At 31.9% G+C, this 16,281-nt stretch overlaps 1 long non-coding RNA gene across 4 annotated transcripts in view; it reads right to left on the reverse strand.

Moving 5' to 3' along the window:
* Positions 1–703: 703 nt before the first annotated feature.
* LOC143238951 (uncharacterized) overlaps positions 704–16,281 on the reverse strand; it is a 31,813-nt gene continuing 16,235 nt past the window's right edge. Inside the window, exons 2-4 of one of the 4 annotated variants that reach the window (XR_013020854.1) lie at positions 15,399–15,489; positions 2,015–2,152; positions 704–996 (exon numbers count right to left, since the gene is read on the reverse strand). This is a non-coding gene — a long non-coding RNA (uncharacterized LOC143238951). Of the gene's footprint in view, positions 997–1,769; positions 2,153–12,869; positions 13,057–15,398; positions 15,490–16,281 lie in introns of those variants that run through there. The other 3 variants (XR_013020853.1, XR_013020852.1, XR_013020851.1) reach the window with 3 other exon arrangements.

The raw sequence follows: 16,281 nt of genomic DNA on the forward strand, positions 1-16,281 counted from the left end.
ATTCTGAATGGTGATTCTTCCGTCAAAATTGTAAGTTACTTCATATTGTTTAAATGTTTGTTCATAGTCTTTCAAGAATTTTTTTCATATTTTCCAATTGTATTTGCTTAACGATTGTTTCGGGCAAAACAGATTCGTAGAAATCTGTAAAATTTTGAGAAAACTTCTTACTCTCAGTTAGTATTAAAAAAAAATACAATTAATTTTTGACGAATTATCTATTCTCTATTTTTCAAATATTTATCAGTTTTTACTATGTTCACCAGTCAAAATATACTCGAATTTACGATTTCACAATGACAGATTTCTCTAATACATCAATACATATCAGAAATTATAAACAACTTTATTAATAAATCTGAAATTATAGTAGAAATGGAATATAACCTTAACCAAAAACACAAATCGGTTTACTTCACGCACTGTCTGATACATGTAAAGCGTGATGCCAGTAGGGTCACCTTTAGTTACTTTCTTGTACCTATGCATTAGCTACTCACGATGTGTCCAGTTATAAACTATTATGATTTGTGATTTTAATTATAATCTTCACATTTGTATTTTCTCACGTGTTTAATGTTTATTAGACTTTACTTGTCTTCGAGAAAACGTAATAACTCCCCTTTAAGGGCTGTTACGTATGGTATTGTGAATCATTTGTTTAATTTAGTCTAATAATGTATAAATATTTGTAACTGACAAATCAAGATATATACACGTTTTATTAATTGATAAATATATCACAATTGGAGATTACAGTTAGATTACAATATTTCATAAAGTTAACTCCAAAAATCTATAACCAAAATGTTTTATTAAAATATGTACATAGTTAACACTACACTTACTCGTAAACATTTTTCTAGAACTAAAAGTGAAGGATTCAACACTTGAAGTTACAACAACAGGGACAAATCCGCATTCTTCTGCCACTTCCTTGGTTACAGTACAATAATCATTCGACATATGGGTGAACGGAATATATTTTTCTATCCCCTGTTGATAAATACGATAATTTTAATATTTGTTGCATATCTTCTGTGACCTTGAAATTTCAATTTATTATCATGAACAATTTATCAAATTACTGAAAATAAATTTATCGATATTATTTATTTTAATGTTACTTGTCCATAACATAAACCCACACATCCTTATATTAATCAAATATAATGCTTTATTTCATTTCATTTTTTAATTTTATACTGAATAAGTTGCGTAATAAAATTGCCAGTTTTCTCTAAAAGGATGTTGTTTGTATTTATGTCAAAAATACTAAAGCTGTCTGCCGTCATCCTCAATACTGAACTATTGAACAAAAAGATGGCAACCATTCAACATCACCCTATAACCCAACGTCCATTTTAAAATATTTACCTAATTTGACCCTGAAGAAGAAAACCTACCTATCGAAAGTGCTCTGGTTATAGGTTTTTTTTTTTTTAAATTCATTTCTATTAATACTTCGTGAGTCTACATGTTTTTCTAATACGATGAATTAAGATAGTGACTGATACTTTTATGACACTCTGATGTCTTATAGTGTGGCAAATATTTTGAGATACTGCTTGGACTCTCAAACAGAAATAACGGTAAGAACGTAGGTTTTCATGATTAGTAGTTAGTGGTTTGTGTTTATGTTCTGAATATCTTTAATTTCACCATTTAATGATGACATTTTTCCACAAGAATGTCTTTGTCAATTATTCTTTTACTTCATACGTATAATTGAAAGTTAATAGCTGGTCATGTTTCATTGACCAATCCACGTCATTTAGTCAACTTTATTCAATTCATATATACATATTTATATATATGCATATAAATGGCTATTGTTATACATATCTAAATACAACTCTTTCCTTACTTTTGTGTTATATCCAAAACCATGTATTCAATCCTTTCATGACCGAATATTTGCTTAGCAAAATCAATAAATGTTAACTGAATATCAACGGCAAACATTTTTTCATGTTTGGACAGTGTTTTAAAAGTATATATTTTGTTACATTACCAGGACCACAACCAAAGTCTAAGACAAAATTCCAGTCAGACCCGGTCAGCTTCGAGATGTCGTGTGATAGTCTTGAATCTATCATCTAATATTCCTCTCGGTCTATTTGAACAATACTGGGCTGGTTTTGAATTCATTCTAAAAATAAATTTTTGTTGCATTAAAACTTTATATTAAAAATACTTAAGTACTACACTTTTATTTTTTCTCTTAAGCTTTAGCTTACACTTACAAAGAGATATTCCATTAAATAAATTGTATATTTCACTCCTTCTACACTTGAAACATGTAACTTAATCATATTAACATATTGTTCGAAAAGTTGTATAGTAATTTTAAAAAAGAAGAAATGGACATACGAAAATATTTTTACATTTACAAAAATGTAAACCAAATTATAAACATAAAATGTAAATAATATATTTTAATTTCACTTCTCACTAGGAAGCTTTCTAGCTTTTGTTGTTGTTGATTTATACTATATGTGCGTTATTTTCATCACGTATAAAAAACCTTCTACATCAGTTCTGTTAACTCAAAACTCAATACAGCGGTAAGTCTACGGATTTACAACGCTAAAATCAGGGGTTCGATTCCCTTTGGTGGACTCAGCAGATAGCCCGATGTTGTTTTGCTATAAGAAAACACACACTCATACACCCACAACGTAAACTTCATCCCCCAGAGACCTTTAGGTTTTGATGCCTTTTGTAACTTTTATTAATGTACGAACTTTTCTATCTGCCACAGTTTTACCACTTTAGGTTTCCATATAGTTTCATTATTTTAACATTAACATTCACTGAATTTAGACAAATCGTTACAAGTTTAAACAAAATGTTTCTTTTTTTATATTACTTTCAATAATTTTAGTCTGTATATTATATATGTATATTGCTATAAAGGTGAGTCTTTTTATATTTCCATTGTAAAAGTTTTTTTTTCTTTTTAGCAAATCACGAAATTGAACAACGAGTTGTTTGTTGTCTGCTTACATCGTGGTGTCGAAAGTCAAATTTTAAACACATAAGCCCTCAGACTTATCGCTGAAACCCGATGGTTTGGGTATTGCAATAAAGAATTGTGATTGTGTATGGAAACAAACATATCGGCAGACAAGTGAAAACAGCCTGATTAAAAGGACAACATATGGCCATGCTAATTTTCTTAAGAACAGAAAATAGATATAAAAATCTAAAGGCATACTATATATTATGAAACAATAATAACAGTGTTTGAATATTTATCGTTATACAATAGTCAATTTGTTTTTCAGTTTTGAGGACCTGACATCACAACAGATAAGAAGTTATTTCAAACAACAAATACTATTTGTGCATGTGTGTATGTTGTTTCACATTTTTAACGTTCAGTGGGTTTTAAACTTACGCTCTATATAGCTTCCGTAGCTCAGCGGTAATTCAGTTGCCTTATTACTAAATTAATCCAGTTATCGATACATGCTACGGTTAGAACACAGATTGTGATGCTTTATGATTTATAACAAATAAAAACAATTGTTATATGTGCACAATATTTGTAAATGAAACCAGAATATTAACTAACGGAAAACTATCATGTACTAATAGACACAGAAATTATGCAGTTTAAAATATTTCATTATTTTTGCACAGTTTAATAAACTTACAGTTTCTAACTTTGTGTAACATTAAATTAATGTTAAGATTTGCGTCATAAAAGAGAATCCCAAGTAACTAACTTACACAATAAAATATAATTTATTACTGACTTTACTGCCTGACGAATTTCATCTAATAATTAACTAATTTTCATCGCATGAAGTATTATTTATTACATACGTTATAGCTTTGCTCTCTGACACCAGTTATTCACTCTCAAGAAACATGCCTCAGTTGAGTCAAATATCAATATCTTAAATATTATCTGACAACCACCGTAGTTTTAAATTTAAATCTCATTAGTCACTGAACGATTTGTCCCAACCAATGAAAATCGCGTTTCTTGAGTGCAAGTTTTATGTTGTTACTGTAGTTTCTTGTGAACACATACATTTTTAAATTGTCTGTTTTCATATTTTCGATACCACTTGCTCTTAGAAATAAAACAATATCAGGGGCCAGCTACTTTGCTAGGTAAGCTATATTAATCAACAAATTTGAATAAATGTAATATGATAAAAGGACTATGCATTCACTACATTATAATTCTTAATCAGTGATGTCGAGAAAAGCCACTGACCGGAAGCTGACCACATGTTTGGAAAAGGTTGTGTAACTGAGTGTCGGAATGTAGTGGCGGCGCTCTACATATATGTTATAATTCTTGTTGTTTTTTTTTATAATATTCTTGGTAGTGGGTTATATAAACAACTAAGCGTGAGTGTACTTAATAAACGTTGTAGAAAGATGCTAGTTACTTTATATGTTTCGTTTCACCAGTTTTCATGGTGTAAGTAAATATTCGGAAGATTTCAGTGAAATGTCCTTATGGAAAAGACAAAAATTCAAAAACTTACGTAATGTCATTTAGCATGGCAAAATTTCTAAATTACATAAGGTGTAATTTCCAAGAGAAAGTTCTTGTATTAATTAGTTTGGTCTTTGTTAAACCAAAGCTATACAATACATATTCTAGACTCTGATCACCATGGATATCAAAATCCAATAATTTCACGCTGCTTAACTTATAAAACAAAGTCAAAAGATCCAATGCAAACACTATATCAAGGGTACAAAGTTCCAAAGCATCCCTTCTTGAATTTTGCAACTACTTTGATATTATTAAGTAAACATGAGTCATTTCAATATTATTGCCAGTAGTTTAAGATGTAATTACGTGCTTTGAATTAAAATTTATTTTAAAATACGGTATTAGTTGATGCAAGTAGTACTGAGAAAGGTGTTTTGTAGCAAAAAAAAGCCCAAAGTTATTACTAAACAGCTTTTTTATATCGGTGGATATGCATCGTATTTAAAGAGAAATGTTATAGTGAAATGATCAAAGTCAATTAATCCTGATTGGTGAAAATAGGAAAACGAAACAGACACTTGGAAAAAATAAATATTCAGTTCATTACAAATATACATTAAAAATACATACATTTAGTCACATTAAGAGTCAGTCATGCCCAAAAATTAGTTAAACAAATATAATTTCACAGTGCCAAATATTTTTAGAGGACTACAGGATGGTTTCTCAGAAATATTAAGTAAATTCTAATACTGACAGAACAGTCACCAATCCGAATACTTTAACTTGTCTACACAGTATACCCCAAACATGTGATTAATTAACAGATGATTCAATACCAAAGGTAGGTGTTATAGGAAAAATAATTGTTAATTAATGCGTAGCTTTAAGAAATTTCAATATTGATAAAATCTAATAAAGCTATTATTTTAAAAACATATCTAATTTTCCAAATTCTATAATAATAAAACCAAACATATTTTGTATGAGTATTATAATAAAAAAGTCTAAGAATTATTAAATATTATAGATTTACATTAACACATTTGTATTAAAATTACTAAAATAGAACAATAACGTTTGTTATAAAGAAACTTTGGTGTAATTAGCTAAGCATTTAGAGAAATTTATACAGTAATGCACTTTGTACTGAAAAATATGGTGTAAAATCACACAAAAGGCCAGTTGTAACAAATGCAACAGATTCACTATTATATATTTATTCTAATATTTACGTTTTTGTAAATTAAATTTGTATTTAGAAATGCATGTAACTTTTATTGTTAAATGTGTACTTCGAAATACCCACCTATTCCCTATATTTGATGAAGATTTTCGAGTGTAAGAATCAACAATGTATGACATGTATATGTGAAATACCAGTGTTGTTGACTTACATAAAACTTCTAAAAACCTTCTCTCAAACTTGTAAACAGTAATCAACGAAACGCGGAGTTTAATATTATTGGTTTGCTACAATTAGTATAACATAAAGCTCGGAAGCTATAGATGCTAATAACGCTTATTAATCGAAACATTACAGGTATTTGACCATAAACGTTTATAGATTTCGAACGTTCATTGAATTAACTTCAACGGAGAATGAGATGAAGCTACCTAGCATCCCTCAACTGAAGTGTATCTGTACATCAACACAGAATTAATTCGTTCATCGAGAACTGTCGATAAATATTTAGTTCCAGACATGAGAGAAGACACAGTATTGTTTGTATGTTTGTCATACAAACATTTGTATACACATCATTTTTTGTAATTACCATTATTATGAGTTGTATTGATGTTTGTATATTAAAATATATTTGTGTTAATAAACTTTGTTTGTTTTTTGAATTACGCGCAAAGCTACACAATGGCTATCCGCGCTAGCCGTCCCTAATTTTGTAGTGTGAGACAGCTAGTCATAACCACCTACCGTCAACATTTGGGCTCTTCTTTTATCAACGAATAGTTTTCCTTCCGTTATTATATTATTCATTTTAATTAACAGTTTGAATCAAGACTTGGGATAAATATAGCAACAAATACTGTTTTTAGCTAATTTCTCACTAAGACGATTTTAAGTGGAATGGTGTACTGAAGTACTCACATTTATTTACCAATACTAAAATTAAGCACATCTTTAAAGAACAATGTGTTATTATTTCTTCACTGTATAAAGAATCACACCATTATGACATATGGAAATGATGCAAGTTACATACTTATTGTTACAATTCAATTTTTTAGTATAATAAATAAAATAGTCAACTCTGTTCAAAACAGAACAATATCAGAAGCGATATTATTATGAAATGTTTTAAATTAACACTAGACACATAAGTTCATTGTGATACAAAATAGTCATGTTATTGAAATGCAAATGATTTTTATTCAGTTTACGCAATATTTACTAGTCTCATATAATGTTATTTCAATCGTCAGTTTGAAATCAATCGCCCAACAAGTAAATAGGAAGTTTCATTCGTGTGGTAAACTATCGAAGACAAATAATATCTGTCCAATCACAAAACGTAAGCTGATTTGAAATAGTTAAAATGTCAAAGTCATATCAGTGTGTGTGTTTTCTTCTAGCAAAGCCTCATCGGGCTATCTAGTGATCGAACCGCTGATTTTAACTTTGTAAATCAGCAGTCTTCGTATGAATGATTTGTTTTTATAAAATGGCTAAATATGATTTTATTGGATTGTAGTAAAGTTATGGGAAACTTTACTTTCATGGAGGAAGAGATAAACACAATGTTTACTAAAACTTTCACAAAAGTAATAAAATATAACTTATGATGATTTTTTTTTACCCAACGTGATATTTTAAAGTCAAATCATTCGTTCTGGATGTGACTGCAATATTATTATGAAATGAACTGGAACTTAAGAAGTTTAAAAAGATATAACTGTAGAAGAATTATTTAGCTAAATTCATTTTTTAGAACTTATCTCTAACAAGTACACGTGTAACATTTTAGTGTAGATAAAACTTCTATCTTGGATCATGATGTCATACGGAATAGTTTATTACTTATGTTGGTTTTTTGTTTGAATTTCATGAAAAGCTACACGAAGGCTATCTGAACTAGCCTTCCCTAATTTAGTCTAGAGAGAAAGAGGTTAGTTTATCACCACTCACCGCCAGTTGTTGGGGCTATTTTACCAGCGAATAGCGGAATTGACCGTCACATTATAACGCTTCCATGCATGAGACAGACACTTAATCTCGTTATCCTTAGAATGCGAGTCAAGCGCCTTAACTATGATTTGATTGAAAGATATACTTGTACAAATACTTATGGTGATAATGATAGTTTTTAGTTTTATATATAGACATACTTTACAAAAATGTAAAGGAAAATAGCCCCATAAGCAAAATTTTACTTTTACAAAACTACTTAATTACGTTTACGTGTAAGGATATAGTTTGCAAGTATAATTGCATATATAAGCATGAAAGAACGACAAAAGCAATTTATATTTACAACTTTGGTTATAAAATTAGAATGTTAAAGAAATAATTCCCATTATTGTTTACATTTAGAAATACGTCTGTCAAGTTTTAATGTTAGTTTTCACTTATATGGTACGTATGAGAAGATGGCTTTTTGCGGTCTTACATAGAGACATTCATCACCTGTGGTAATAACACAGTGACGATTATCTAGGTTTTGCCGTCTCTTACCCCACGACAGACACAGTTCGTCTTATGGAAACTTGCCGTTGTATAATGTTGTGTGATTCAATAATGTTCATATTTTACTCTTCGTGAACCATGACTGGATAACGAATTCTTGACCAACTTAACGAATTTCGAGGAATTTTCTGTTGATGGTAAAACATTAATTTCTGTAAATACTTACATCTCATTGATTAGGTGTCATGTTAACTTGTAAGTATGACTGAATGTTTTCTTTTTTATAGTCATACCACATTGGAATCCAGTCGGCGTAGAAACTGAAATTCCTCTCTTCATAGTGGTGTTCAAAGTTAGTTTGTATAGGTTTGTTTTGAACAACGCGCAAAGCTACACGAGAGTTCCCTGCGGTAGTCGTCTGTAATTTTGCAGTGAAAGACAAGAGGGAAGGCAATTACTCATTACCAACCACCATCAATTCTTGAGATACTCTTTTAATATAGAATAATGGGATTTACAGTGACATTATAACACCCCCACGGCTGAAAGGGCAGATATGTTTTGTAGGATGTGCATTCGGACCTTGACCTTCAGATTGTGAGTCGACTGCCCCAACCATCTGACCTTGAATGTCCATAGAATCTAAGCCTGATAGTATACAGAGTTTACCTTGCATTGTTTATTTGAACTTTATAGCTACAACTCTCAACCATAATAAAGTATTTGAGAAAAACTTTACAAAGTGTTCAGTACAATGCTTGAAATGTATCAACAAAAGGGCGATGATAAGTTACTATGTCTTTTCTATCTGAAGAAATCGTTAAATAAATACCATTAGGAAACGTTATAAAATTTGTTAAAGACTTCAGGAAATCATTTAAGAAATGTGAAGTAACTTACAATTCTGACCGAATACTCACCGTTTAACTTACTTTTCTTGAGATTTATCTTCAGTTTAAAATTATACTTGAATACAATTAACGTGCATTATACGATGTACACTTAAGATATTATTAGTTATATATTAAATAAAGACTTATTTTGTTAAAACAAAACAGAATTGTGAGTTAATCTATAACTTTAAGAAAGTTTCTTATTACGTGCATCTAATAAAAATACACCATTTATTAATTCACGAACAATAAAAACTGAGAAAAAATGTGCATAGTACCATAATAGTTATCTGAAAACAAGCTTCATTGAAACTCTGTTGGTAAACGAAGCGCTAGTAAAGTTATGACTGAATTAGCAAGCTCATAGTGAATGTCGAAACTGCTCAAATTAATTAAAGCAAATAAAAACGGTTGCACTAAATGATTAATGGACTAACAAAATTGAATGACTACGAGTAACAATAAAGACATATCCTGTAACACCCAAATATCTCCATGGAAATAAAGTGAAAATTAATAAACACAGTGTTTTTACTAACTCCATCCTACCAAATCAAACAAGTATTCTTCATACAAATAAACAACGGAAGGTCACCAGATGCTTATAGAAAGTTGTTAAAATAATTAGAAAAAAAACAGGAATAGAAATGTAAACATCAGAGTAACGGTTGGAATACCCTAATCAGCGAATACATTGAGAAGCAAAGAATTAAATAGTTTGGCAACACAGAAAGAATGCATTGGAGTCAGAAGAGGGCGACCAATGAAGACGTGGATAGATAGTTTAGTTGAGAATGAATATACACACTCAGCACTAGTGTTCCATTATAATTCAACTAGAAGGTAGAAACACATATGATTTGTTTTAGTTACTATGATGAAGACTACCTTCTTACTACACTCATATGAATAATACGTCTAGTATGTGGTTCTAGATCTATATTCTAACTTATTAATTTATTTACTAAATTACTTCAATCTCTAATTACTCCAGTTTCCTTGCAACACATTCCAATAATCTGTTATAATAAACATAATTCTCTAATGGTATCATGGCTTGATGATCTAAATACATTTTTGTCACATAGATATTATAATGTTCGTGCCATAAATTTATTCCTTATAGTAGTTACGCAGTCACTTCTCTTGCATACACATTTAAGACCCTTGTTGTTCTTGTACGTATTCCATAACGTTCAGTTCTGTCATTTCTACTCTATAATCTATATGTTTTTGATATGACAATACCTCGACTTACGTTACACATTTTTCATTGTACTGAAAATAGTATCATAATAGCTACATTCTCCTCCATATTTTCCTAAAACAGAGTTTTCTTCAAACAATATTGAATCACTTCTTTGTTTGGGCTAGAAAGTGATGGCTGGCAGTTATTACAAATTAGCCCATAACCATTTTGTTTGGTTTTTATTTATACACATAAACACAATTCATTATGTTAGTGTCCACATCCAGCTGTCCTCAGCGGTAAGTCTGGTAAGAGCTTTGTTACCACGCTGTGGATAAAACACAACTAGCTCATTGTGCATCTTCGCTACTCTGTAGAAACAGTAAAACTGCCACAATAAACACATGAAGTTGACTTAATTCACAAGTAAAATGTATATAAACTGTGTATTAGTGTTATAATAATTGAAAAATATTAATATCATATATCTTCTATTGAGAAATTTCAAGATTCCTTATTGCATAAGAATGTTGAAGTACAAACAACAAAAGTAATCTACATTGTGTCCACATCATATTCTGTACAATATTAAAACAGCAGAACTGTAATGAATTACTTGTTATTTCAAGACGGTTAGGTAGATATATAAGCTTTTACCCAGATAACAATGACATTCTATCGTCCTGTTCTAGTACAGCCTTAAACTAATTAAGTGTGTGGTAAGGCAGACGCTGTTGCACAATGTTCTCATGAAGTTGTTTTTTATATCTCACTAGAAAAGATGTATCTTGTTAATAGTTCCAAAGAAGATTCATATATTAGCTCTAATGAATAGCTGTGGTGTTAGAATCCCTTTTTTTTGGCAAACCGTATAACTTTTTCTTAGCTTTTGTTAATCACTTGTAGTTCATCGTGCAGTATTGCTTTCTTTGTTTGTCTTTACCAGTTAAATTGAAACTTTTTTACCAGTACGGTTCAAAACTTCAGATATTTTTTCTTCCATATTCTAAAATGCTTTTATAATCGTTAAAAATGAAAACTTTATGTCGGGAAAAACATAATTTAGTTACTCCAGAAGGAACTAATTTTAGATACTATCTGCACTCTCAACTAAATTGTAGCACAAATGTTAAGGTTACGGTGGTAGGTCTCGCGAAAGTTCGGACTTAAGGCTCATAAATATGAATTTGATAATAGATGTCCGGTCTCACTCAGCCAGGTGGTCAGGGCGATCGATCTGTAATCTAAGGGTCTCCAGTTCGAATATCCGTCACACTAAACATGCTCGCCCTTTAAGCCGTGAATGTGTTATAATATGATGGTCAATCCCATTATCATCTAGTAAAATAGTAGTTCTAAAGTTGGCTATAAGTGATGATAAATAGTGGCCTTCTCTCTAGTCTTAGCTAAATTAGGGACGACTAGCGCACATACTGTATCATAAGTGGAGCTTTATGTGAAATTCAAAAATAACAATAACAGAGACCTTCGATAAATCTTACAAAATATCAAGAAAATTAACGAAGGAAAGTTCGTAACCATTCATCACTTGATAAATATACACAGAAGTCGTCTGATTGTTGGAAAGAAAGAAAGTTAATTATTTTTTTTATAAAGGTCACAATTCACTGCTTATAGCAGTGGTTCCCAAACTAGGTGTCGCGGTGCCCCAGAGCGCCGCGGGATATTTCAAATTTTTGAGTGTAACACAGCGATGTAAGAAATCACGTCAGAACACAAATAAAAACAACAAAAACAAGATAAATTGGACAACTTCTGCTCAAAACTGAACGATAAAACTGCCCCGAAAAAATTCTGGACACACCTTAAAAGACTCACCAACGATAATACAGCCGCAAAGAAATATCCTGCACTTGAACACAATAATACAATATCATATACAAATAAAGAAAAAGCCGAAGCTTTCAAAGCTCAACTACAAAATACATTTAAAATTCACTCTGATCCAGATATGAATACATATTTCTACAATAAAGTCACCAACCATATACTAAACAATAAAAAACAATTTGAAACAATTTTCTCAATAAGCATATCTGAGACAAACACAAAACACATCACAAACTATGAAAACACGATACTAAAGAAAGAAATATCCCTACAAGAACTTCTTGAAGCAATAAAAACACACAAAAAAACAAATCTCTAGGTGAAAATGAAATACAAGACATCCTTCTAAAAAGGGCACTCCGATATTGTTTGACCACCTAAAAACACTTTTCAACCTATCGCTATCCTCAGGATATATCCCAGTTTCTTGGAAGCTCACTAATATATTAATGTTCCATAACGAAGAAAAGCCAGCAAATAAACCTAATAGCTACCGACCATTCAGCCTAACCAGCTGTATAGGTAAAATTCTCGAAAGAGTAATCAGTAACAGACTCTCCACATCTTGGAGAACATCAAAATTACCAAAAGAACAAAATGGATTCAGGAAATTTATACAAGCGTCAGATCATTTAATTAGATTAACCGAAACTATAATAAATAGCTTCAATAAAAAATAATGCACTGTCGTTTGCTCCCTCGATATCGAGAAAGCATTATAAATGGTCTTAAGTTCCGTATGAATGAAATGGAACTACCTCGTGGAATTATTCGCTGGCTGTCTAACTTCTTGGAAAATATAAAGTGTAGAATGAATGTAGAGGGTACCTTTTCTGAGTACTTTATTCCAGAAGCTGGTGTTCCTCAGGGAGGGGTGGTTAGACCTGTACTCTTCATCATGTATGTAAGCAATATGCCATTGAAGGATCCTAATCATGGATTCTCTTTACAGTTCGCTGACGATGTGTCAGTCTGGAAAAGTGCTGCATCACCAACCACAAACATCCAACCACAACTAAATAAAATAAGTGAATACTGTCAAAAATGTAGAATAAAAATAAACACAGCAGAAACACAACTCGTATTCTTTACGAAATTGGCAAAATACAGAAAACTACAGCCAGAAATATATATGAATGGTACGCTACTTCAGACTGTCTCTGCAAAATTTTAGGTTTAACCTATGATTCAAAATTAAACATGTAAACAAAATTAAAAACAAAGTATGGCGAAGAACCAACTATGCTAGGAGTCTAACTGGCAAGAACAGTGGAGCATCTACGGACAACATACTAAAAATTTACAAAGCATCTATTAGACCAGTAATAGACTACACAGCTCCAGCATGAATAACTGTAAGTGACAAAATAATTAAAACCAAACTACAAACAATCCAAAACACACTTCTCACAACAGCATACAGAGTTCCAAAAACTACATCATCTCAATTCATACACAAATAGTCGAACATACTCACCATACCTGATAGACTCCGACATAGTACAATAACGTACTTTGATAAAAATTGGATGAAAAACGAATTACTGTGCGAACTAGATAAGTACCTCATACATGATGCAGTTAGTCCTAAACATCTCTCCGCCGGTCAATATATATTTTAAATAAAAAAATAGATAAATGAAAATAAATAAAAAATAAAATAAATATATAATAAAATAAATATATATACATATAATGAATAAAAAATATTAAAAAAGTGCCACCAACAAATTTGACATCTTGCTGATAGGGCAAAATAATAACAATATATGTATCACAATACATGGACATTGCCCTGAAAAGGGTCGGAGTAATCCTCAGTTCACTCTGACCCAAAAATGAAGTAACTATCACTATCAAATACTGCAAGACCACAAAATTACGGGAAGGAGGAAGAGAGAGAGAGAGAGAGAGAGATGAACATTACAGCATAGTAGTAGCCGACATGAAAGTTAGGGATAGAGAAAGATGTCTTTTGCACCTGATCCTCCTGGGTGTTTAAAATTCAAGATAACCAAATACCCACAAAGAAAAAGCGATATGAACATCTGTTGGACACCACGCGAACTACTAGCTCGGGGTAGCTCGTAGTTTTAACTTTAGATCGAGCTAAATTCCTTTCGATGACGTTCTCGAATGTTTTAGTTTACATGTACTTTTGGCTACGTCAGAAACTTCTCGAACTTTCTTGTTTCTTAGATTTTGTACATAAATAGCTATCGACTCTCCAGGTTTGTTAGTAATCGAAAAAACTGAAGGGTGCTGTGATCAAGTGTCTGCGAGGTCTAGCGAAGTTCAGTGAATTATTTTGTTGATTTTTAGTCCTTGTGCGTAAAAGTGGAAAGATTTTTGAACATTAATAAGAAGTGTGGAAGTGAAGAAATTGATGGCAAACTACAGAGTAGTGACAAAGTTGTGAAGAAACGGAAATATCGGAATTATGACGATAGTTATCTAGATTTTAGTTTCACTTCGGCGAATTGCAATCATGAAGAGTGTCTGCAGTGTGTATTACGTCTAAACGTTTTGGCTCCAGAGTGCATGCTTATAAGTAAACTAAAACGCCACTTTGAGACAAATCACCCCAACATGGTTACTAAATCCCGTGATTATTTTAGCAGAAAGTTCAAAGAATTGAAAGAACAAAAAAGGCACATATTTGAAACAAGCATGAATATCAAGCAATGCTCTGCTAGCATTCTAAAAGGTGGCATATAGAATCGCAAAATATAAAAAGCCTCACACCATTGCAGAACTGATTTTACCGGCTGCAGTGTATATGGTAACATTATGGTTGATGAACCTGCGGAAAGACTGTTTTCATAGGTGTCTTTATCCAACAATACTATCACTCGTAGAATCCAATACACGACCGAAGATCTCGACGATCAGTAATTGATAAAATTAAAGGGAGGGTTACAGCTGGATGAGGCGACGGATAGTAACAAGGATGCTCATTTGATTTGCTACACACGTTTTGTAAATGGTGACAAAATTGTGAAAGATCTTCGCTTTTGTAAAAGTATCACTACAGGTACAAAGGCTCAAGAGTTGTTTGAGATCCTTGACACTTTTATGTGTGAAAACTATTTAGACTGGACTAAGTGTGTTGATGTCTGTACCAATGGTGGTCGCTCTATGTCCGGCTGTTATGAAGGATTGCAGGCGCTCATACGAAGTAAAGCTCTTTATGTACTGTGGACCCACTGCATAATCCGCAGGGAAGTCTTTGCATCAAAGTATCTGATTCCTCCACTGAACCTAGTGCTGGAAAGTGTGTTGAACTTTATAAAAAGTCGGTCACAGAAGGCGAGGTTATTTAAAAATACTGTGTGAGAATATGGGATCTGAGCTTACATTTTTCTTGTACTAATGAAACTTGCGATGCCTCTCCCATGGAAATGTACTGTCCTGTGTGTTCGGATTACCACAGGAACTCTACTCTCATCTGGAAAAAAAAAGAACATGAATATGGTAGAAACTTCTTGAACACTGATTTTTTGTCAAAATTAACAAACCTGTGTGATCTCTTTGAAAACCTGAATGCATTGAATCTCTCTCTGCAGGGAAGCAACACGCACATTATGGAACTCTAGAAGGTTTCAGCCTTTAGAAAAAAGTTACTACTATGGAGAAGACAAATGAATGAAGATGGCAGCAAAGACTGTTTCCCCCCTGTTGCAGCAGTTTGCTACATCCAGTGAAGTTTATTTGACTCACGAACTAAAATCTGTTTTTGAGAAGCGTTTAACACAGCTCAGAGATTGGTTTGAAAATCACTTTCCAGAAGATATGGAGAAGTTTGCATGGATCCAAGACCCATTCAAGGCTAGGGCTCCATCTGAATTTACATCTGCAGGAAAAGAAAATCTTATTGAGCTATCTTGTGATAAGATTTTAAAAACAAAATTTGGCAGCTTGGAATTAACTGAGTTTTGGATATCAGTGAAAGATGAATATCCACTGCTAAGTGCTAAAACTCAGCGCATTTTACTTCCATTTACAACGTCATATCTTTGCGAAGCTAGGTTTTCGGTAGTTACTGTGATAAAAAGCAAGCACCACGCGAAAATCAACGGCGTTGTCTAGTCTGATTCGAAGGCTTGAGAAGCTGTGCAGTGCCCAACAGGCGCACACATCCCATTAGTAATTGTGTTTACTTGATAATTGTTTTTACTTTCAATTTACGTGTATTATTCTTTCAAACGACTACTAAGTTGTTAGGACATAAATACTTATT

Source organism: Tachypleus tridentatus, chromosome 13, assembly GCF_004210375.1.
Source record: "Tachypleus tridentatus isolate NWPU-2018 chromosome 13, ASM421037v1, whole genome shotgun sequence".
In the NCBI taxonomy this organism is placed as follows: Eukaryota; Metazoa; Arthropoda; class Merostomata; order Xiphosura; family Limulidae; genus Tachypleus; species Tachypleus tridentatus.